General features: G+C 47.0%; 1 protein-coding gene across 1 annotated transcript in view; it reads left to right on the top strand.

Moving 5' to 3' along the window:
* The window catches only part of LOC138511076 (trichohyalin-like), a 3,831,204-nt gene that overhangs the window by 189,104 nt on the left and 3,616,067 nt on the right, over nucleotides 1-26,033 (top strand). The window lies entirely within an intron of this gene.

Below are 26,033 nucleotides of genomic sequence, written 5' to 3'. Positions count from 1 at the left end.
TGAGCATGACAACATTCAAACTGTCATATTGGCAGCCCCCATCCCTGACCTCACGGGCTTCGTAGGCAAACTCGCCCAGTACAGTACCACGCAACTAAACTCCGAAGCTGGAACCCAGTGCAGATCTCCTCACAATACATCGCCCCCAAATAGGCATATGCCACATCACTTGCAAAGAAGAACGCTACAGGGGCCAAATCAGAATAGAAATTTAATGCACATCAAAATCACCAAGCCCATACAGCCATCAGGCCATGAACTCCAAAACACATTTCACCATTGTGGGCTGCATCCGCAAGAAATGACCAGCCACTACTTGTGTGACGCCCTGTTCCCTCATGGTACACAGAGCCACATTCACGTACGAAAAGGCAACATGGAAGCGCACAGAACCGCAGGGCCGTCCCAATGGGGAGGCACTAGTCCAGCTGAAAGGCCGAAATGTTGCTCCGAGCCACCAGTACTGCGTAAGGGCATGTGGCCCATTGGCGATCGTCCCATAAGATCGTAATGCTGCTCCACTGATTAACACGAAGCAGCAGGTGTCGGGAGTAAAACCCATCTGCAGGAGTGGCATACAGATGGCAGTGGCAAAAGGGGAGGAGATACCTGTCAACCAAAAGAAAAGAAAAAGAACAGAATGGCCATCAGTACTACATTCCAACAACTCACTGCAATGATCACACTAAATCCACAGCCACATGCATGCTAGCCCACTCCAAAGGTCCATCACCACCCAAAAACCACTTGCGACTCATAACTATCTATATCGAGGTGTAAACACCATCACAAACGAGTGTACCTGTGCATGCGCCTGTGAAAACAGAATCCATCTGATGCGATTGGTAACGTGCATGGACACAAGTGTCTGAGGGCGCGTCGAGACAGGGAGGGCTCAACAAGGCCAGATAGACGATGGTCCCACTATGGCAGCCCTGCATCACATAGCGTAGGGGAGGCGGATAGATCCCAAGAAGCCCTGTACATGGCAAACTCTGTATCAAATCACCTGCCCATGCATCCATTCATCATTCCCTCATCCCGGGATTAAAACGCCTGAATATTTACTCACATAACATTAGAAATATCCATTGAGTCTGTGCGTTATGCAGCCTGCAAAATCCACAGTGCCCCAGCCCGTAATTCCAGTGTAGTGAAGTAACATGTATTTGGGAACGTCCGGCCTTATCGTCCACTACGCTATTGCGCATCCCATACTATTCATATCAATCATTGCATACTCGCCATGGCCCCTGTCCCAAGGACATTGTACAATAGAACGTTATATTTGCAGTCAGACCTGTGGGCATCTCCTCGCCGCTAGCTGAAAACCGAAAGCGCCGCCCTTCGAATTCCTCATTTGCAACATCACGTCGAAGAGGCATCTGTGGCCGTTTGAAAACACTAATTAATCCATCGAGTGCGGCTGTGTGTGAAAATGGCAACTGCCTTCACCCACGAATGGGACGCCCCGCCCGTTGTTGCAACTCGGTACAGTGATGAATGAGGGCCCACCGTCACTCGAGTACTACGTTCCACTGACCCTTCACAACTCTGTTCGCGACTGCACAGATAGTATGTGAAACAATGGGACCACAGCAGAATGAACATATCAACCAATGTTACACGGCCATCGGGTACAAATACATGATTGCAATAGCAAGATGCCATTCCACGAATTGCAGCGTTGTGCGCGGGACGTGCTCGGCCAAAGGGGAGAGCAGTTTGCACAGGTGGAATGAATCACCACAGGTGGAGGCCATTCAGCCTGAAAACACATAAATTGCACAGCCAGTCTCCTCCCACAACCACACCGAAATGCTACCGGCAGGACTCGCGATGTTGGCCCTGGGGGACCTGATAGCACTGCAAGTACTCCAACTCCAAGAAGAAGACGAACACCAACTACAACCGGCCGCACGGAGGAGACGCAGGAGGAGGAGGAGGCCAAGGCAGGGCCAGCAAGGGCCGCCAGCACAGCCACTACCACCACGCAGGCAGCCCGCAATCCCACGCCTCCGAGCACATCCGTTCAACCTCACTGATGAGCAGATCCACACCCTCTACCGTCTGGACCGGGACACCATAGCCGCCATTGTGGACATGACACAGGCTGACCTTGTCAGCATGATAGATAGCCCAACCGCCATCCCACCCCTACTGAAGGTGGTGTCTGTACTCCACTTCCTGGCCACAGGCACCTACCAGCACACAGTCGGACAGTTGCATGGCATTTCTCAACCACTGTTCTCACGGACACTATTGCAAGTGCTCGATGCCCTCCTGCAGCACGCAGACGACTACATCTCTCTACCACGCTCGGAGCAGGAAATTACCAACACAAAAGTGGGATTCCATGCACTTGCCGGCATACCGGGTTGCATTGGTGCCATCGACTGCACCCATGTGGAATTGGTCGTCCCACATGCCATGGAGGCCCAGTACCGCAACCGAAAACAATTTCATTCTCTGAATGTACAAATGGTGTGTGACTCCAACAGGATCATTACACATTGTTGTGCCCGATTCCCTGGATCAACCCATGATTCTATGGTCTTGAGGAACTCTACAATACCACGCTACATGGAGCGACACGCAGGGAACAGATCCTGGCTACTCGGTGAGTCACATTACATGCATGATAATGTGGGGTATGTGATTCGGCAATGACCTGGCAGGAAGGGGGGGGGTGTGCGTACGTAGCAATGGCATTCCACATCATACGTTTCTCGTCCACATACAGGTGATGCTGGATATCCACTGAAGAGATGGCTCCTCACACCAGTCCGGAACCCACGGGACCAGCATGAGGAGGACTACAACCATGCCCACTCACGTACCCGTGTAGTCATTGAACAGGCATTCGGCCTACTGAAGGGTCGTTTCCGCTGCCTCAGCAGGTCTGGCGGGGCACTCCTGTACCGCCATGAGAAGGTTGCAAAGATGGTGATGGCATGTGTCATGCTCCACAACATGTGCGTACGTAGAAATGTGCCCATGCCCCCTGACGCAGAACTGCAAGCACCTGATGATGGTCATGATGAGGGTGGGGATGTGGCAGCACCTCAAGGAGTCTGCGAGGCACCGGAGGGCCGTGACATTCGTCAGCATCTCATTGATGTATGCTTCTAGCACTCACGCCTGGTGGCTGATACATGGACACGGGACTCGTGGCACTGTGTGTGTCTGGGACATGCACAATATGGACTGTACGCCTATGATGGCCGAGTACACAAAGATCAATGTCCACACATCTCATTGGTTGATCGTGCACTTTTTATGGCATATGTGATATCATGTTGTACACCCTATCGACCCGCCACCCAAGTGAGCCCAACACACCCCCTCCACCCTCCTACCTCCCCCCCGAACACCAGTGTCCAAAGATGCTCATTGTCAGTGGGCAGTCGCTATTGCAAGCCCCCTCTGCGGGTATCAGGGGCACCCCTGCCTGTGGAGCGCAGGTTCCTCCCAGATCTACGTTGGGGGCTGCCCTGGACGGAACTTGCAACGGATGATGTCTCTGCCTGCTCACGTCCATGCATGTCCCTAAGGGTTTGCGAGAGCTCAGTGAGCACACGGCGCACTGCGGCAAGTTCGGCACATACGTCCTTGGACGTCGCATGCAGTTCCCCCCTCAGGCTCTCGGTGCTTCTCTCCATTTGTGCCCTTAGTGTCTCTGTACCTCTCTCCATTTCTGCCCTAAGTGTCTCAGTTGATGTTTCTATGTCTGCCTTAGTGCCCCCACATTCATCGGCAAGGTCCTTGAGGAGCGTGGCCAGTTGCTGCTGTTGCACGATTAACTGGTCGAGGGACTGTTGCCTCTGCTGGGCCATGGCCATTTGCGGGGGTGTCACAGAGGGGCTGTTGTCCTCATGTTGCCCTGCCACAGGGCTTGTGGGGGATGGCCAGTCGTCGTCTTGTGGGTGCCCCTGCGTGGTATCCTCATGTTGTACGGGATGGGACAGACAGGGGGATTGGGACAGGTCATGGATGGATCTGACTTCGACATCCCCGTCTTCTGTGTCGGAGCATGCTGCCATCAATGGGGTGTCACCTATGGTGCTGCTGCCACCGGAGGCAGTGCCTTCTGTGGCATCCGTTGGGGGGACCTGTGGTGGTGGTGTTGTGGGCATGCTGGCTGCTGGGGTGCCTGTTGATGTTCCCTCCTCTGTGCTGCCACCTGATTTGTGCTGCTGCCGTGTCTTGATGCGTGCAGCTGAGGTGGAGGGTCTTTGGCCGTTGGTCTTGGCCCTCTTTGCAGGTGTGCTGGTAGGGGTGTCCTGGAGCTCGTCGTTTGGATCGGACCCTGTGGTGGAGTAAAGGAGGGCGAGGGTTATTGATGGGTCTGTGGGAATTGGAATGGCATTGTATCACATGCATTGGGGTGGTACCTGAGGGTGATTTGGGTCGGGGCCTTGGAGGTACTTTCATTTGTGTGTGGAGTGAGGGTGCAGTTGTTTGGCAGCCTGCAGTTAGGGTGTGCCTGCTGCACGTGTAGTGCGTGTTTTAGGGGTTTTTAATTATTTATGTATTTATTGTGGGTTTTAACGTGCGCTATCAGGCCGATGTGTGTGGCCGTTCTCCTGGACATGTGTTTCTGTTGCACTATGTGGACGCATGGTACTTCACATGGATGGACTTTGTGGATTTGGCATTGTTTTATTTGGCCCACCTACCTGAATCTTCGGATGTCTGCACTCCTTTCTCCATCCCTCCGACTCCCTCTATGCTCTCCATTCCGATGGTGGAGGCACAGATTTCTTCCCAGGGGGTCAACTTGATGGGTGATTCAGGACCTCCCCCGGTGGCTGTGGCAATGTTGCGGTTGGCAGAGAGTATGCTGCGGACGCGTATCCGCAGGTCGTCCCATCGCTTACGGCATTGCTGTGGGGTGCGGGGTGCGGTCCCCACCGCACTTACCCGCTGTGCCACCAGAGCCCATATGGCCTTCTTGTTTGCAAGTGCCGTCCTGGTCATTTGCGTGCAGAAGACGACGGCAGCATTCTCCTGGAGGGTCTCTGTTAGCACGGTGAGTTCCTCACGGGAGAAGTGGACCTGCCGCTTGCGGTCGCACGCTTTCTTCGCTACTTTTCCCATTTTTCTTGGTTTCGCTAGGGTGGATGACGGGTTGGGGTGTGTCTCAGGGTAGTGATTTTAGTGGTTGTGTGGTTTTAGTGGTTTTATAGGTGTACGGCGGGATGTTTCCCGTTCCGGGCCCATGTTTTAACTTCCGTTTCCGTATATTTCCGGTCACCGTACTTTCCGGTAGGCGCTCACTGCGGTGTCCGCTAAGATGGGTGGCGGTATTGCACCTAGGGCGCCGTACGGCGGCGGTGTGGGCCGTTTTGGGTTCATTTCCGCCATCGCGGACTTTGCACTTCCGCCATGCCGTGGTGCTCGTGCCCGATGGGTCGGAATGGGCCGCACTTTGCTCCTTCGTGCAATGGCGGAAACGCTATTTACGCTGTGGCGGTCCGGTCAGTCACTTTCCGCCAGGGTCGTAATGAGGGCCAATATAATTAAATGGCTCAGAGAAAATGACCACTAATATTTCCCACCGACTATCTATCATACGTATGTACCATGGCACTACATCTCCAACTGTATACATTATCTGCAAAAGCCTGGATATGTCATACCTCAACATTGTATAATATGTAATTGTGGACTTTTTTGACCTCTCTTTATATGTATATATTGTTTATATTTGTTTCATATTCCCCAGTGGCACCCACCAGCGAACCGTTGTACACTTACCTCTGTAATCTATGTAACTTTAAGTTGAAAGTATTCTTGTATCTTCTTGCATTCTGCACCCAGATACCTCTGGGTCTGGTGCGCATTACAAATTAATAAACAAACAAACACTGGGCTGAGGAAGAGGGTGACTGATAGTAACCAGACTAACTCTCTCATATCATACTGGACATGTCTTTTTAATCAGGTCAGGCAAAGTCAGGCACTTTACCCTAAGTGCATACACCTGATACAGTTAGCTCACCTCACACAAATAAAAAGCAACACCTAAAGACACACTCTCAGCAAGACAGAACACAAGTACCAGCAGAACATCTGGGATGAAGGCACACCTACTGGAGCAGAGCAACAGACCAGGGGATGAGAGCAGCGGCCCAAAAACCCCAAGGGTTCCCTACTAGAGGTCGTTGACTCAGACAGACTGCAAAAGACACATGGAGAAGGCCAGATCCCACAAGTGAAGATTGCAAAGTTCAAACTTGTGGTTGCCCGCTGGTGCTTTCAAGCGGGACCACATTGTCCTTGAGGCTGCCACATACGCTTGTGGTGGTCATTCTCTTGCTCTCTTTTTTGCTTCTGATGGCTTTGTGCAGGATCTTCCTGATGCATTGGTCGCTTGGCAGCATTGGAGTCTCTTGAAGGAGGACGATGTATTTTCTGATGCTTTTGGGGTTTTTCATAGTGGTCACACTGGTCCTCTCTAAACACAGGGTATCTGAAACAAGAAGAGAAATACTGGCAAGCAACTGGTTTAAGAGGCATGATAGGAGATATGGGTCTGCATACCAACATTCTGTCACAGGGAGGGGAATAGGGATTGTGCACCCCAGGGATATGATTGACTCTGAATGCCACCTGGTAGGCCTCCCACCCCCAGTTTACAGGCCTTGTCACAAAACGAACCGTGTTCCCTTTTCTTTTCTCAAACATTGTTAAATGCCTTTTGGCATCTGTCAGGGATTGAGGGATTGGTGGCATGCCGCTATGTCTATGTTTCACAGTATACCCTGAGTGATGTATACATAAGTGAGAGTAACATTCTTCAATATGATTACGATAATGCCAAACAATCTGCACTCCTAATCATTTCAGGAAATAAGACTTTCCTGGATGACATCAGTTTTCGCTTACCCATTCCACAAATCCACTTTTAAAAACATTTCTGATCTCCATTTGTTATTTTGGCAGCCAGGTGAGGCAATAAACCTTTCTTGGTGATTCTGAAAAAATATGTCATGATGCCTATGCAGGCTGCACACAAGATTGAACTTGGGAAGAATTGTTAACAAACGTTTATTAATATAAATGTCAACCAACTGGAGTAAAAGATAAACAATAAAACACAGATTTCTCACACTAAATGTGATAACGTCTCAATTCCCAAGATGTCGGGGGTTCCCCGGGGGTTTGCCGGGGGTTCCCAAACCCTTTCTTCCAACCTTGTTCCTTCAATATGAAAAGTCTCTAATTCAAGTGAAATTCCTCTCTGACTAGTTATCCATGTCACTACAGTATCTCCAATGGGGCCCAATGGTAATTGCTGCTACTTCTTGGCACTTTGCAGCCCCTTGTCTCTGGATCCCTTCCTTCATCAATATCAGGACACGCTGACCCCTTACTACTCTTCCTCTGCTCTCCTTGCTCCATCCTCGTTCCACCTCCTTAGTCTGTTGCCAACCTGGCATCTTTGTACATGCCTATAATTTCTGGTTAACAGGTTACCCTACTCTTTCCCCCCTGGTGGATCTTTCTCCTCCTACCTTCACCCTCTCTTCTAGTATTGCCACCTCAGCTTCCTTTGAAACTGACCCCCCTCTATTCTTACAATCTATTTCTCTACTACCACCTCTTCTTACTCTTTTGTTACTGTCATGATCACTTCCATAGTTTCAGGTTTAGGTAGACCAGGAAGGAGTCTTGGTACAGATCTTCAGTGTCTAGATGGGGTTTAGCATGGTAAACATGGCATTCTTACATTCCTCAGTACCAAGGCGACAATGCGCTCCCATAGAGATTCAATGTGTTCTAATTTCCTTAAGACGGCCGCCCTGTGGGTCACTGTGTTAGTAGTCATAGAGAACCAATTATTGGGCATAGAGGACTACAAAACACCTGCCTCCGCAGTAACATGCGCTTCAACTCAGTTCCGCTGACAGCGGTGTAACGCTGCCGGTGCTCAGCTCACAGATCTGTAGAATAATAGAAAAAAGTAATGTTATGAACTTGAATTGCTCACAGAAAACTCACAGACCATAGATTAACTTACCTGATTAAAGTTTCCACAGCAGCAGTCCTCTGACAGGTGACTTCTTACTCCGTAGTCCCTCAGTTCTGTCAACAGTCTTCATCCACGGCCGCAGCTACATTCGGAGATCTTCCGACTTCCGAAAACCTGCAAAGACAAAGGTACCATAGTTAATTAACTAATATTACAGACTATAGGTGAAAGAAAATAACTATACGCGTATACGTACTGATGGACTCACTAGAGTCTATACGCATGCCGGTCTCCCAGCCCAATGATACGCCGGAGACAGCACGTAAAGCACAACCTTCTTTATTCTATAACAGGCGGCAACTGCCGCAACGTTCCCCGGGTCCCTCCCCTTCCCGAGACGTCACGTCCTGGCCATCTCCTGTGGGACCGCAACTGCGGCCCGCCCACATAACGGTGTGGACGCTCTAACATCTCCCCCCTTTTTAACATGCGAGTCCCTCTTCATGTGGTTCACCCCATTTCCTCTATGAGGCGGAGTGGTTTCATGCGGCTCCTTTGGGGGCGTCTCGTTTTGCTCGGCGTTGCCTTCTCCGTCGCCTGTGTCAAGGCGTTCGCCTCTCTTTCTGAGTCTTCTCCGTCTCCGTGGTATAATTCTTCTCTGCATCTTTCCTCTTCACAGTCACTGTCTATTTGCCGCCATTCATTTTGGTGGGGCTTGACCCGTTTGAAGTGTGAGCTATTTCGGGTTACTGAGGAGCTATCACTTCTCTTGGCTGTAACCATCGTGCCTTTCTTGTGCGTCACCACCAGTGGGGTGGGTGCATATGTGGCGTCTTCTTTCCGATTCTTGGGTTGTCTGAACCATACCTCATCTCCTGGTTGCATCAGGTTCTCGCGTGCTCTTCTCTTCCTGTCAGTGCAGTCTTTTGTTTTTGTCTTGCTCGCCTCATCATTGGTTCCCGCTCTTTGTTCCAGGTCTGTCGGTTCTTGTGCTCGGGGGTCCGCTGGTAGCCTCATGGTGATCGGCCTCCGGAATAGCAGATCTGCGGGACACACTCCTGTCGTGCTGTGAGGCGTGTGTCGATAATCTCTGAGCAGTTGATTGAGTGCCTGTTCGAATGGTTTGTTTTGGATGTGTGCAATTTGTAATGTCCTCTTGATGCTGGCCATGAATCTTTCGACCATGCCATTTGCTTGTAGCCAGTGAGGAGTTATCCGTCGATACTGGAACCCCATGTAGTTGGCGAATCTTTGAAACTCGTGGCTTATGAAAGTGGGGCCGTTGTCCGATTTTATGACCTTGGGGATGCCATATGCTGATAGCACCCGATCGAGGACGGGTATGACACTTGCTGTGGCACTGCTGTCTACAATTTGGGCATCCGGGTACCGTGAGTGTTCGTCCATGAGTACAACCACGTGTGTGCCATTGCTCATTGGTCCGAATAGGTCTACGGCGGACCTACTGCCATGAATAGTGTGTTTTTTAGTCTGGCATCATCTGTTAGCCCTATGGCACCCGTGTAGAACTTGAAGTCTCTGAGCCATATAGTCCAACGGGGTCCTAGGTTTGATGTATCTCTTATTTCAAATGGGTGTGGCATGTGCATAGCTTGAGACGCACCGCCTTCGCTTTGTGCGGGCTGGTTGTTGCCCTGTGTGGCATCCGCTCCTCCTGACGATGCGTCGGCTGTTGCTGTTGCCCCTGAAGATGAAGCTAGGATGCTCCCTGTATCCGACATGTTTGGCTGGTGTGCTGGTGTGGTCGTTGCATCTTGAAATGAAGCGTACACCCCTCTTTATGGTGTGGGCCGAGTTTGTGTTGATATCCTCCCAGGTCTATGGGGTTTTGGTTTGGCCTCCTGTTTCCCGGGCCTCGTGGCGTGTGTTACTCGTGCTTTATTCTTAGCATGAGCATGAGAAAACAGGGCATGGGCAGCTCTTACCTGTGTGTTGGGCTTTTGTTCAGCCCCGTTGTCTTGCTGGTCCTCTGTGCTGTGCACGTGCTTCATGCGCATTGGGCCTTGCCGTGCGAATCGCGCGTGCTTCCGGCTCTTCGGGCCTTGCCGTGAGATTTGCGTGCCCTTCAGTCACGTCGGGCCTTGCTGCAAACTTCTCCCTTCGCACTGCGGAGAGTGTGCGAATCTCCGTGTCCTCGCCCTCCACGATACGTGTTTGGTGCGTGTGCCGGGATCCGTCGGGTAAAGAAACGCGAGGAAGCGCTTCTCGCTGTATGGGGCAAGCGCGTCTTGCCTGGGCTTCTCCCCGTGGTTGCGTGCCCCGTGGCTCCATTCTACGCTTCTGTCACGGTATGCGGCTTGTGCGCCTACCGTGTCCTGAAGTGCGCCGATGCGCTATACTGCTCGGCTGCAGGCCTCAGTCCGGTGTGCGTGGGTCGCGTGTCCACTCATCGCCATTGTTATGGACTCACTAGAGTCTATATGCATGCCGGTCTCCCAGCCCAATGATACACCGGAGACAGCGGGTAAAGCACAACCTTCTTTATTCTATTAGAGGCGGCAACTGCCGCAACGTCCCCCGGGTCCCTCCCCTTCCCGAGACGTCATGTCCTGGACATCTCCTGTGGGACCGCAACTGCGGCCGCCCACATAACGATGTGGACGCTCTAACACGTACCTGAAGCTCTGACACACTTTTTTCCACATATTCCACCGCTGCGCCTCACAGAAGAAAGCCATAGCTTCATAACGAAGACACGCTGTGTCGCGCGTCTTACCCTAATTACACACGCATACTTAACTCAAGAGAGAATCCATAGCTGGATACCGAAGGTACTCTGTTCCACGCGTTTTCACTAAAAGTAAGCCCGCCTACATACCTTGAGGACTTCATGTTTTGTCCTCAACAATGCCCGAGCTCCTTCAACAAAAGTATTTTCTTCTGAAAACCTGCAAAAGAAAGAGAGAATTGTTTAAAGTCAACAAGAGAGATCTCTCCAACCCCAGAACGTTTTTTCTCTCAGAGACTTCAGTGCCTTTTCTGACCAAAGACTTCTTTCAACAATAAAGAACACTTACCTTAAGAGGCTCAGCCCGTCTAACAGCATCATTGCCTTCTGAGCCTCAACATCTACGCACCCCTGCTCGAAATCAGGACGGAGAGCTCCCTAACAACAAAACACAGTTGAGGAGAGTGAGGGCCTTAAGGGTAAAAAGGGGGAGCTAGGCAGGGTGGGAAAACAGGGGAGAGCTCTAGTAGAATTACCACTTAATATTGATTACAGTTCCCCCTTCCTGTTTTCTCTCTCTCTCCTTTATGACAGGGGAAACTCCTAATTAGCCAGTATTGCAGAACAACATGGGTTTGGACCATTTACGCTCCTGTGGAGACAAGGTAAGCATTACAGTTACCACCTATTCATCTGTTACCACCTCATCTTTATCTGTTTTACCACCTCCTCTTCCTCTTCCTCTATTGTTGCCACCTCCCCTCCTGAAATGACCTCCTCCCCCTCTCTACTCCAGCAGCTCCACATTGCTTCTCCCATCATATTTCAACACTTGCCACAACCTTACCCAAAAGCCCAAATTGGGTACCTGGATCTTTGTACTTTAATACAGTATTCCCACCTCCCCCTTGGTGGGACTCCAGGTAAGTGTCTGCAGCTGTGACTTCAATTGGATGAGGGCTGGGGTTGTTTTTTTCTCTTAGTTCACCAATGTCTACTTTGGACTCGAGGAGCTGCACCAAAGCTATATCTGGGTTGTTGGAATGGTGGTTACCCTTCTGGGAGCTTCCTGTACTACATTGAAGGTGTTAGTGTTTCCAATGTGTGAATTTGAAGCTGGGCACACACTGGTATTCTTTCTGAACTATTTTTTTTATTTTTTTTTATTTTTTCCTTGTGCTTGTAGGAACAATGAGACATTGTACATCTGGCAAAGGAAACTCTAGGCAGGGAACAATGGTGCTGTAGGTGCACTCCCTGGGCTCAGGCGTCAATAGTAAAAGTCCCAAACTAGCAGAACTTTATTCCAAGGGGATGCAGAGTTCAGTGCAGGACCCTCAACCTTTGCAGAATCACTGCTTTGATGCACTGGGTGAAATTGTAACTGTTTCAAGATACTCACTTCCATTGCTGAGTAAACATAAATCCCTTCTATTCAAGTGGAAGTGGGTAGTTTCCCAGTGGAAGCTTTGGGTCTTCGCAGAGGCAGATTCAGGCTCTCTCAAAAACAGTGGAGTGCATAACACTTGCCACGCAGGGTCTCACAAGGATTACTGGGAGTACAAGTGCTTCCAGGTCTCTTTGGACTCTCTTGCCCTAGGGGCTTATGGTATAAGGAGGAGCCAGATCCCTAAGACCACCACTGCAGTGCTGTTCTGAGATTGTTCCCTCCATGTGATAGGGACCAAGGTATGGTGACCAGGACATGTCCCCCTTGTTGTCCTCTAGACCAACATCTGCTGGATTATGGTGACATCTGGAACTCTGGGTCACAACCTTGGGGGTCCCCAGAACCAGGCAGGATACTTCATCACCCATTCTATACATTCACATTGTACAAGTGCCAACATCCTGACACTTTCCTTTCTGCCACAATGTTACCACAGGATCTTAGCTAGACATCTACATACCTTGTACTGTGCATTTTATTGTATATGCACTTTTTACCTCTATGTACAATCCATAGACAAACCAGACACAAAGAGTAAGCACCACAGGCTTTCACAGTTAGATTCTGTTATATGTATATTCAGTTTTTATCAGCCAGAAAACACTCTGCATCAATAAACATTACATTAAGCACACATAAGAAAACAGGGAAAACACTCTGCATCAATAAACATTACATTGAACCAGCATAGAATTTCAAGTGTAAATGATTTCCCTCTAACCTGGAACATCCTAGCTGGCACTTTGGCTAGGAAAGCACATTCATTATGAATACAGTTTCAGTTCTCATTTATTCCCCTGCCCTCAGCCAAAATTGGGTTAGTAGCAAGATTCAGAGATTGGTGATTCTGAGATTCTGACCCCATCTGCATGAAATAAGCAACCCCGAGCACATACTTTGGATTCTGGTTACTTTATTAACTCTTTGATACCAGAAGGATTAAAAAGGTTCTGCCTTCTGTGTCCTGTCAGACACTTTGTCAATTCTAATACCCTGCAGAAGGGGATCCCAACTGACTATTTTTCCAAAATTATTGTCTGTCCCTTGACTCGCCAGGCCCTTTTGCATCCACGTATGATTGGCCGTCTCTTCCAGGACACTGCCCCCAATTCAAAACACAGCCTTCCAATAATTCCCTGCAGCTACACCTATAACCAGAACAGCAGAGAAACCTCTGAGTCAGCTATGCAGAACATCCCCCTTTTTTCAGCCAGCCATGCCCTTTCTTTCTCGGAAGCTTGAACCACTAGAAACCCAGAAATCATCAGCCCAGCTGACCAGGAGACCCAAGAAGCTTGAAGAACCCCTCCTTATTAATTTCTCCCTCTTTTAAATCTTTCAGAGAAAACCGCCTCTGAACCTATGTTTTCATATGTTTTCTCTATCATTTTCCAGCCTCTTTCGTGTCATCTGTTATCTGTCATACCACATGGCAGAACATTCTAGCAGCTATCTTGCCCCCTTCGGATTCCGTTTGTGTAACTTTCCAGCCAAGGCTTAAATGACCTTTGGACAGTATTCAGCATAAAACGTCCCCATAATATTGCTTATTCTTCCTAGTCAGGATGGCGAACGTCTATTCTGAAGGCTTATTGCGCTGCATACCCTGCCTTGCAAAGAACTGCTGTCAGCTCTCAATTTATTTTTGCCTGAAACTGGCAATAACCAGTTGTCGATGTTTGTACACCTGCTGCACTGTCAGTACACTCAGAGCATGTAGCCTAATCGATCTGGCCCAATGAATTCACCCCTAAACTAGATGTTAGTACCTAATGTCACCTCCTTGTTTGGGGCATAATATGAAAACTTCATAAATTAGTATACTGTTACCTAATATGGATGTAGTGACGTCTCCCATCACCCTGCTTCAAATTAGACTTGTCCTTTTGCCAGAGAGGCCTGTGTCCATATCACCACGTACATTACAACCAAAACATTTTGTTTGTCATCTGTTCTTCTCCTCTATGGCCACACCAGTTCTTTCTGCCTCATGCACTCCTTCTCTTTTTCTTCAACCTGGGTTCTCCTCTTTGTCCTGGGGACTCCTATATGGACATCTAGTCCAGGGTACTTTTTTGGAGGAAAACAAATGAAATATTTTTTTTAAAAGGAGAGAAACAAATAGGTTAAGTACCAAACAACAATAATTTTTCCTTTAGGGCTTTTCCTTTCTTCTCACCTTTCTCCTTAGAATCAAACCTTAAAATGTTCTCTCCTTCTTATTTATTTATTTTTTGTATTAATCTGTTCTTCTATTCTGCACTTATTTTTTTATATAGTTTAGTAGACATCAACCTTTCAATTTGTATCTTTTAAAACATATAACATAAGTATATTTGATCACAACAGAAGAAAGTAGAAAGTAGAAAGAAAAAAAAAGAGAAAGAAAAAAATAAAAACTATTGCTCACTGTAAAACAGCGTATGAATAAGCAGATGAAAAGCAACCATACAATACATCACAGCGCAAAGCTAAAAGGCACATTTTTCTCTCCAAATTCATACTTGGGGGTACAATTTTGTAAACACAATATAAGCCAATTAGAGACAAAATATCACTGCAAACAAATTGAACAGCCTGAACCATTTTAGTTTAAATCTAAAGAGAATAATATCAATTCTAACTGTTGTTTGTTTAGAGGAATTGATTTTATGCCACAGAATATCTGGGCTTAGCATTTTAAAATGTTTAAAATGTTTTTTCCAATAAAATGTTTGCTTATACATGAGTTTCAAACATTCTATTAATATATGTTTCTAAGTCTCTGGTTGTTTTGTTACCTTACAAAAACGACAAACATTATCAGACTTGGCAATACGTTTCCACTTGCCTAATATGTAATTAGTGGGCCATAGATTAAGCCTAAATCGTAAAAAAATAATTTCTAAATAATGAAGAGGCGAATTTTAATAAATAAAACTCTGTGGTCAAATGGGTTGTTCTTAAAGTCTACATAAATTAGACATGCTTGATCCAATCCTGACACCATAGTTTTTCATTGCCGCACGTTGGATTAGTCATACGAAGATCAGTAGATATGTCTGCCAATAACATTACATTTGTTATTTTCGTCTTCCAAGTTAAAATAAAATTATGACTGGAAATTCTTAGATAATCTGATAATATTTGCAAAAGGGTGTTTAATTTGGTACGTAGCAAACATTTCCTATATAACGTACACAATTTCCATGTATAGGCACTGTACGAGGATAGCAATCCTAGTCATGCCTTATTATCGTCATTCGTTGACCTTTGGGAAGAGAGAGTACATGTTTCCAGGACATGCCTTCCATCTTAAGCCAGAACGATCCAGGTTTCCATGTCTTGGATAAATGTTCACTGAAAATCTGCAACGTATTGTCCCTTGGTCCAGAAAAAGCCATTGGTCACATTGAAGTAATGCAATCTAATGCAATTGTTTATTTAGATCTTTTAAAGAATGCTCAGACCAACAAAAGCGATTTCAACCTCCAGATACTACAACATGGCCGTCATAGTTAGACTTTAGGGAGTTGAGATCCTGGATGATCCATGGCCAGGTTAAAAATAGCATCTCATGGTCACTATGCTGTTGTGGCTTGATTTCGAACTTCTCAGCTGAGGCAAAAAGAAATTTGTCTGTATAGATGTAATCAATAATAGCCTCCATATGCTGTCTTCTCCAAGTACTTTGAGGGGGAATATCACCCTTGAGTGCTCCATTCATCATCACTAGCTGCCTATCCTCAATGCGGTTATACCAGCAACGTCCTGTGGTGTGGTGGCAATGGAGAATCAAATCACCTGCCAGACTGGTATGGGCAATAGTTTGATCACTCACAATAAGCTCCAAGACCTCTTTTAAGTCCTGAGAAAATGTATTGACTTCAATGCCTAAGTGGTTCCAATAAATATTAACAACTGCTATATCTTTAGATGGAAGAGTGATTTGAACTACTTGTATATATAAATTTAGGGATGCCCATGGCAACAGAGAGATACCAGAAGATATTTTGGTTGCAATTAGTAGACCCGAAGATGGTCTGCCTTTATGAAAGGTACCGGCAGGAACAATAGAAACACAATGTCCTTCCCAGGCTGGTGTTTCTGTTAGCCAGATCTCCTGGAATGCAACAATGTCATAATCATTTATGTTATTTATAGATCCTTCCAAAAGATGGATGAAACCAAGAGTGTTTCAACTAGGAACTTGAAAAGTCTGTTTATATTCAGAGTTTGATTGTTATGCATCAGTTGCACACCGTAGATGCCTATGGTTCTGATTAATTAGATGGGCGTCAAGATGCTGCGCAACATGCCGGACACTAGATGAGCAAGTGACTTTTAATGATGTTGGTGCCGGCGTTGTATGTTTCAGGCCATCTGGTCCGTTAGCTTCAGTGGGTCTACCCAAGAGGGAGTCTTGAAAGATAGAAACCTAGGGAAAAGAGTTCCATTCTCGCTTGCCATATCATGCTGTGAACAACTCCCGATTGCATCCACAGTCCTGCAACTGACAAGGAATTCAACTTGGTTTATATCAGAGGATGTGATATCCTCTAAGCTTGGAACATCACTGAATATATTAAGTATATTTGAACTGTTAAGGTCATATGCCAGATACGTAGTAGAACGGCATTGTATGATCAATTGATGATAATACAATTGATTGCCTTTAAGTTGACTAGTAGAGCTCGCTAAAGCTTTCATTTGTTTTGTTTGATCAATTAAAGGTAGCAAGGAATTTCTCGTGGCTTGCATGGATCTATGCAAAGTCATTGCAGATGGCGACTGGGCGACGGAGCTGCCGATATTAAGAGGCAGACAGTCGTCTAGATGGATACTATTGTTGCCTATCTGATGAGAAGCGCTGAAGAATAGAGCGGCAGATTTTCCTATTTCTTCTCGTCCATACTCAAAATCATATATCTCTTCTTCATTTATAAAGCGCACATGCAGCCCAGGAGTAAGGAGGTGCTGTTACATAGATAGCGACTTGGTTACAGCGGTCTTACATTATATGCTTGGATATTGACACATTACAGAGTGCAGGTGCAGGCTTTACAGTTTACAGGTTCAGTAAAATAGCCATGTTTTGATTGCTTTTCGAAAAGCGAGGTGTGATGGCTCTGCCGTGATGGCGAGTGGCAAGGACTTCCATTGCCTAGAAGCAATGAAAGGGAAGCTTCCACTGCCCTCTCTGGCTCGTTTCACTCTTGGAACTATACATATATAGAAACTTTAATATTCTTAAAACAAACATATGCATGGCACTGTGACTTCCTTCTGGCCTCCAATCTGGTAGGAGGTTCTAATGCATATTAAGCAACACGGAGCACCAGGGGACCACTCTGGTGGTGATAGTGCGGGGTACAAATATCCTTTAACATTAACACATATTCACACTTTAAGACCATGGCTGCGTTGACCCGTGTTAGCCATGGCAGTGGTAATGAGAAGAAAGACATCACTTTTAAAAGCTTAACTAAAAAATCAAATAAGCCATGCGTGCAGGATTGCATTTCCCAACACTTCTTAAAGCCAGGGCCTCATGTTTATCTAGCTAGTGTGTAGTTAGTTGAACATGAAGCGCTGCCTTGAAGCAAACAAAAGTGGGCACGGGTAATTAGGAAGCACATGGAGGATACATTTTATTAAAGGGGTTAGTGATTAAAATGCAGAAGTAGGCAAAAAATTGACCAGGATGCATGTGCATTTTGAAAATGCATTTGGGTGTGCATAGGTGCACTGAGTACATGGGAAACTAGAGACCAGCGGCTTGGATGCTACTGGCTGTTTAGGGGTAGGGAATGGATTCACTGGGACTGGCATTATCTGGCCTGGATCCATGTTCGGTCCCTGAAAGTCGTCGCAATTAGGAAGCACAAGGTATCTGGTAGGTGTTCATCACGCTGCTGTAATACAAAGGGGTCTACCGCGAGACGGTTGTTTTTCTAAAAGTGACATCTACTTATATAAGGGGTAATTGTCCGGCACAGGTAACGGTGACATTAAGGGGGGAAGGGGAACACTCTGTAACCACCTCCACCCTTTTTAGGGTGAATGTACGAGTGATTTCTCTCTAAACAGACAATCCTGGGTTTTACATGTAGTTGCACGAGTCATTTACATGACCACACAACTAATTATGAGCTGGTCGCTTACTCTTTTCCAAATTTCGGCTATGCTTGGATGACACAGGTCATTAAACGTGTCTTTTATAAATAGCAATATTGGTGTGTTTGTATTATTTGTCTAAAACGCCTGTTGGCTTTATTATAATAATGACACCAAAGTCTTTTATTGTCTCCGAGCGTGTTAGGGAGAATTCTCCGTTTAGGTTGAATTTCCTAACCTAGTGAGTCCCCCAGCAGCTTTGCTGGATTTCTGGAGTTTGTTTTTTTCCATCCTGCCAAGAGTGAGACTCTTTTCCTCCCACTCTTGGACATAAATGTGTGTAATTCCTTTGAATGTCAATGTGTTCTATGGGCTATGGGGTCTTTTACTCCATAGGGTCTCATATGTTTTTCTATGTGTGTTACACCGCACCCTACGTGCCGTAACACTGGGGCGTCCTAGCGGACCTCCACCATAGACTCCATACCCGGGGACTGACTACTGTCTCCCCGGGCATGTAAAGTCACCATTGGCTTTACTAGACCTAAACTTACTAACAGAACTAGTACAAACCATCTTATTGTGGACGTACTAGCAGGGGTAATTCGATTACTCCTGGATCTGTTATTCGAGGGGGCACTGTCCCGCCCCCCCTCGTCGAGTTTTGGCTGGTGGCAGTGGAAACTGCTTGTTATGTTTGACTCCGAACATAACCCTATGGGTCTCGTCCCATTATTAGAGATTGATACTTTTTCTCGTTAATCTATAACATACCACCGATCTACTTATCTTAATTAGGTTTATCGGATGGTATTTTCTGCCAGAACTCGGTTTGTAAAATGGCGTCTGTGTTCGTCTCTGTGACTCCTAAACCAAAGGTCGAGCCCTTTGTTCCACTTTTGGCGGGCTCTGTACAGAGACCCTCCAAAGTGTTGCCATTCTGTCTGGGTTACCACAGGGGTGTGGGAGGGGGTTTAGGCACCCTGGACCGAGTTGCCTTGCCAACTCCGGTCGCACTCTGGAGTGATTGGCCCAAGTGGTGAGCCTCCCCGCTCACCACTTAGCATGTGTTGATTGACAGCTAGGCTGAATGAATGGGGGATTTCTGCATAAAAGCAGGGCTTTTGGGACTGGATCTTCAGAAGTCGCCACAGGACCTAAGAATCCGACGACGGTAACGCTGAGCCGACCTGCACGACGACACCTCCGGTGGAGCCCTGCGGAACCGACTCACCACTTCCCGACGACAGAGGAGATCTCCCTGCCGGAGAGTCTCTTCCCCTGGCTGGTGGGAACAACCAGTCCCCTTTGCTTTTTATCTGCCTCAGGACGCAGTGGTTGAATTGCCCGTGCAGAGCACCTCGGCAACCGGATAGCCACTACCCCTGTACGTGAACCAAAAGGTGGTGCCTTGTGACGGAGCACTCCGCGGCTGGTCTCTTCCCTGGTGGTGCACCGGACTTCACTTTTCTTCGACGACGAGATCATCTCTACTCTTGGCAAAGACCCGACGTGCATCCACCACCAGGAACAACTGCCCCCGCCGGAGCTGCCCTCCACAACAAGGTACCGTGTCTGCCTGGCTTCCGTTTCGATCGGTTCGAGTGAGGTGTTTTAATCCTCTCCCTTCCGTTGGGTCGCCTCCAAGCTTTCTCACGTATTGTTCTGAACTAGTTCAATCTGCCGATAACAATTTGCTACAAAGACTCGAACGCATTTCCACTAAGAGACTTTTTGGGACATATCGCCTTGCCTCTCTTCGAGTGGGCCTGGCCGCTGAACTTTATGATCTATTGTGGTTCTTGCCTTCTTGCCTTGCATTTTTTAGCCGTGAAGTATTGAACTGTGTTGATTTCTTAACCTACTGATTTTTCTCTCCTGTCCTAACTAATATTAGAGTGCCATCTAGGTTGAGGCATACACCTCTGTCTGTAAATAAGTGGTGCCGGTAGAACCTAGACTTGTCGAAATATTGCTAGGGGGGTTGATCGTTTCTTCTTCGAAGAGTAACTGTGTTTGATTTGTTTGCCGTGATAGTGCCATAGTGTTTTTGATAGATGTTCATTATACATAAATATCTTAATATCTTTACACTGAGTCTCGTTGTGTGTTTGCTTGTCTTACTGTGAAGAATTGCCCTATCTTCTTGAGGGAAGTCTGACTGCTCAGCCACAGCTACCAACAGTGAATCTGTGTGGTACAGACTGCTACCAAGTGGGTTTACTGCCAAACACCTGTAGTCCTAAATCTTTTGCAGTGGTCCCAGAGGGAACTGCACAGGTTTCCGCCTAACAGAGCGGAATACCTGCAAACCAAATTCCTACGTTATGTACCCACCCATTCCTTACGCTCCCACTCTGCTCTTTTGGTGGCTGTCCCACGTATCCGATGCTCGAACTGGAGGACGAGCCTTCTCATTGGCAGCTGCGAAAGTTTGGAATGATCTTCCTCTTGTGTTACGTGGCACTGTTGATCATCTCTCGTTCCGATGGCTATTAAAAACGTCTCTATTAAAAAAAAACAGTAGTGCTTTTCCTCTTGTTGTTCTCCCACACTGCCAGCGCCAAGATGCCTTAGGGTGTACGTGCACTCATCTAAATTCTGTTAACATAACATAATTTAAAAAAAGATAAATCCATTTTTGGACTTTTCAACAATGGTACACCCCTCTCAGAGATGTCTGTTAATTCGTCCTGTCCGATCAGTGTTGTGGCAGCACCATCTTTCCACCAGTGACCAATGCATGTGGGCTGAGATTTGTGGTCGTTGGAGGCGTGATCCCTTATTGCCACATCCACTAAAGGAGATCACAAGTCCCTCCTTTGCCCTCTCCCTGATACATTTATTTTAAGTACCTCGACAAAGGTCTTGTTGTACCCCTCCACCCCCACCTCTCAACACTGTTCTGTAGACAATGTGGAGCTGTCATTAGACAATGTGGAGTTTTCTCCATGTGCTGCGGGATTGGCCCATCTTGAATATCACAACACTGGTGATTTAACATCAAACATTCTCACTCTATGTTTTTATTTCTTGTGTTTTTGGTTTATCAAAATTAAATCTTTCACAAACATGAGATTTACAAAAACATAAAATTACATATGTAAAAGGAGTAAAATACAAACATAATCATAATCATAAATCCATAAAAGTTATACAAACAAATGAGTACCATACAACTGCAGAGAAGGCGATCTTATTGCATTTTCACTATTCTCTTAGGTGAGCCAAAACTGTAGAACACGTTGTTAATCATTAGCATGGTTGCTGATATTGTGCTACAGTTAGGCTCTGGAATGCGCTGATCAAATCCTGATCTGAAATGTCGAAACTCGGCAGAACAACAATAAGTTCACCTTCCTTTTTGGACTAAGATCACGACGCAGCTGTCACACCAATTTCACAGAGTAAATGTTCTATCAGGACATACTCCCCCATCACCGCTCCTACCTCTGCTAATTCATCTGTATTATCATTCCATTGCTTGACATCACCTGGTACTTTGCAATGCCCTCTGATTTTTTTCCCAAAAATGTTCGCTTTAATTTCCACAGCTAGATTGTCAATAGCTGGGCTAAACTCTCCATTCTTACTGCATGTCATCATCTCTTTTGTTTTCCTTCCTAGTAGATATTCCACAAAAATATTCCTGGCATAATTGGGATTGGTAAGGATCACTAATTCTTTTATCTGATTTTCCAGAGCAGAAGCTATAGGGCCCCATTCATGGAAAAGTCTGCATTGATTCTGCAAAGCCTGTGTGCCGAAAACGACTCTGCGCAGCCCTACGCGCAAAGTTTCCAAGGCGTGTTTTGTGTATTCATGGGTTCAAACGTACATTTCAACCCGACCTGAAAAGAAAATCGAGCTGCTTGAGGAATGCCCAACTCATGCCCTCACGCAAACCAAGAACCTAGCCATAGACCAGCCTTTCTGGATACCTCGGTGTCCACCTCTGAGACAACATCTGGCACTGCAGCTACTCTGTGCAGGGTTCCACGTAAGTAACGGCTGCACCCCAGCTACTATGCGCAAGGTACCAGGCAAACAAAGGAACACCCAAGCTACTCTGTGCGAGGTTCCACATAAGTAACGGCTGCACCCCAGCATCATCCCTTTCTGCACTTTTCCACAGAAGCTTCATGTCTCCAGAGCTCTTGTACTCTCCAGGCTGGACTACTGTAACAGCCTCTTCCTTAATGTACCTTCTTCTTCTATCCGCCCCTCCAGCTAATCCAGAATAGGGCTGCAAGGCTTACCCATGGCCTCAAGCCTAGGGACCGTGCTATCTGTAACTTGTTCTCACCCAATACTCTCCTTCCAGATCCCGCTGATCCTCCTGCTCCATATCTCTGTTTGTCAAGCGCTTCTCTAAGCAGAGAGATGGAGGCTGTTCCCTTTCCTTTGCTGGCTCCCTCCTGTGGAACAGCCTCCCGCTTTCTCTCCATCTTGAGTCAGATCTCCTCAAATTCTGCAAGCACCTCACGACCTTCCTCTTCTTCTCCTCCTTCCCACTCTCCCTCCCGTGCTAAACTCCACAGTCGTGGTGATTGGTGGCCTGGGCCCTTATGTTTCCTCCTGGCCTTCTATCCAATCGCCCGCAGCATCTGTCCTACCCCGGCACTTGCCTTCCGGCAGCACTGGCCTGGTTGTCTCACAGGCCCTGCACTTATTGTATTTGCTTGTGACCCCTCATCCCTCAAGTAGTCACAGTCTGGAACTTACCTTTTGCCTTTGCAACTGACTCGCTGGCACTTCCCCACTCTGTGGATCCTCTAGCAATTACCCTGTTCCGCTTTCCTTCCTCTCTCTGCAGTTGCACATTCCGAATGTTCACAAGGCCAAGTACGACAGTTTTTGTATTTTATTCATCACTATGATCATATTCCATTGTCTTACTGTTCCTTTGTTCCCTTAATTTCTAGATGTATAAGTGCCTTACAAATGCCCAAAAATAAATAAATAAATACTCTGCACAAGGTCCCACACAAGTAAAAGAAGCACCCCAGCTACTCTGTGTGAGGTTCCACATAAGTAACGGCTGCACCGCACCTAATCTGTGCAAGGTCCCACGTAAGTAATGGCTGAACGCCAGTTATTCTGCGTGATGTCCCACGTAAGTAACAGCTGCACCCCTGCATATTTGGGTAATTTAATGAGGGTGGAATTTCAACCACAGCTTCCATGGGAGCAAAGACCCAGTCCAGCCTTCCTGGAGGTTCCAGAGTAGTCCTGCTAGACCTTTAGTCTTTATGGTAATGGTATATGTGTGTGTGAGGCAGGAATCCTCTTTGGCAGAGGCTGGATGCTTATGAGAGTGAATTTACATAATCCCACCTTTGACTAGCCGTCTCATCCTGGGCTGCAGTTACTGTGTCCTGTTAACATACTTCAGTTGTGAGACTGTGGGCCACTGTCCATGACTTGTGGGCATGACCACTGTCCGCACTCTGTGGGTCATGAGATTCAGCCATGTTGTATGCCCCTCAAAACAGGCAACAATAAACATTGGTTTTGACGTAAAGACTGGCCCAGTGGCCACTATACACTCAAAATGGGAGCATGGTTTACTGAACATGACTTTCATGCACGGCCAGCGACCACAATCCCAGGCGCATGGGCTTCAGCCATGTTGCAGGCCCATCTAAGCATCTAAGAGTAGACATTGGGCATTGCAACAGGCCAGGCACTGTCCCAAATCTAACCACATGCCCTGGACAATCTGGCTACTGGCCATGGCCACAGGCCATACCCAAGGCACCAACGTTATGTCAATATTTCTTGTACCTACATTTTTACACTCTTGAAAGAAATGTAACACTGGGTGGATCAGCACCAAATTTGCAAAAGCACACCTTTGAGGCCAAGCTGTCACTCCTTGTGAAAGTTTCATGCAAATCCTTCCAGTCCTTTGGGCAGTAGATGCAAGCAATTGTTTCCCCCATTCAAGTCTATCTGCAATATCAACCTTTAGGGATACGCCTATAACTTTGCCCCCCCACCGTTGATGAGTCTGCACATGGCAGCCATTTCAGATGTACATCACATTTCTCAATTGACCAATCAGCAGCTTTACGTAATATCCTCAAACATTACATAGCCCCATGATTGCTCCAGAGGTTTCCGAAGGCACTGAAGCAGGAAGTGAGCTCATGGACCACACAGAAATGTTTTACCTACTTTTTGGACATTTTTCAAAAATCTGCTGGACAGATTTACACCAAATTTGCAAAAAGCACACTTTTGGTATCACGCTGCCGCTCCTCACGCAAGTTCGGTGCAAATCTGTTCAGCGATTCTGGCAGTAGCTGCAAGCAAAACATGTTCTTATTCAAGTGTATCTGGATTTTGAATCTTTTCTGCCCTCCCTTCAAGTTTGAACCCCCTTGACAAAAACACATGAAACTTTGCAAAACAAGTCGGGGTAGAGTCTATATAGTTTTTGCACAGTTTTGGGCAGATTTGTCAAATGGCGCCAAAAATAGAAGCTGCCCACAAACTGCTCTTTGGGAAAGCCAACCTAACCACATCTGCAAGGTTGCTATTGCAGACCCTGTAATGTAGCTCAGATATATATGTACTTAACAATCACATAGGCTCCTCAACAATTGATTACTTTTGTATCTCTGCGAACCTATGGGAATGTACCGCAATCTTTGTGGTGCTCACAGATGTACATAGTGATCACCACCCGATTTGTTTGTCGCTTAAGGGCCTGTTGGGAGAAGGGGACTCTAGGGACATTGCTCCGTGTCCAATGTTGGGTGTGTCCAATGGTTCCAGAAGAATTAAATGGGGGACCATCGTAGAAGAGGAAGTACATTTTAAATCTATCAGAGAGAATGAACCCCTTGTTGTGGCAATATGTGGGAACAACCTGCATCCGGGGGAGGTTGTTGACAAATTTGTAGAACTGGTGGCCGCCCTGACCCTGAACTCTACTAAAGCTGTTACGGCCAAGGGGAGTTCAACGCAGAGGAGGTGGTTTAATGAGATGTGTAAAGGGGCGAAGAGAGCCCTGCTGTCAACACTTAAGGACCCATCATCCAGCAGAAGAGCGATTGCCCAAGCTAGAAGTGTTTACAAGTTGGAGCTAAAGAGAAGAAAAGAGAAAATTGAAGGGGTGGCCTGGGAGAGCTTTGTGAATGCTGCCATTAGAAGGGACCAGAAGGCATTCTGGGAATTTGTAAACGGTGGTCCGGATGGATGTTGGTCCAATGCGGGTAGTGGGACACATGTAGAGGAAGGGGCCTGGCTAACGCACTTTGGGAACCTGTTTGGGGTGGTGAATGTGGAGGACTGTGTGGAAACTGTTAGGCCCTGCCTAAAATTTGAGGTGAAGGAGACGGAAAAGGCCATCAAACTCCAAGCCCATAATCGGGCACCGGAGCCAGATATGATCCCTGCAGATCTGTTCCAAGATCCGGTGGACCTGTGGGCACCACTTTTAACGGTTGTGTTCAATGCATGTATGCAATCAGGGAACTATCCCCCATTGTGGAAAAAGGCGATTATTTTCCCAATCTTTAAAAAAGGGGATATGGCCAGCCCTAGTCCTTATAGACCCATTTCCCTATTGGACTCTTCATTTAAGATATTTGGGAGAATCTTGCTAGCCTGTATTGAATCATGGCTGGGGGCACACTCGATCCTTTCGGACATTCAATTTGGGGTTCGTCCTGGCGTTAGTACAATGGAACAGGGCCTCAACCTCAATATTTTAGTGGCCAACTCGGTTTTTTGCAGGGGAGAGGCAGTTTACCTGGCATTTATGGACCTGAGCACAGCCTTTGATAAGGTGGACAGGGCAAAACTTTGGG

The sequence above is a fragment of the Ambystoma mexicanum genome, chromosome 6p (assembly GCF_040938575.1).
Source record: "Ambystoma mexicanum isolate Mex_15411 chromosome 6p, UKY_AmexF1_1, whole genome shotgun sequence".
NCBI classification, from domain to species: domain Eukaryota; kingdom Metazoa; phylum Chordata; class Amphibia; order Caudata; family Ambystomatidae; genus Ambystoma; species Ambystoma mexicanum.
This window is presented reverse-complemented; position numbering and strand designations above follow the sequence as displayed.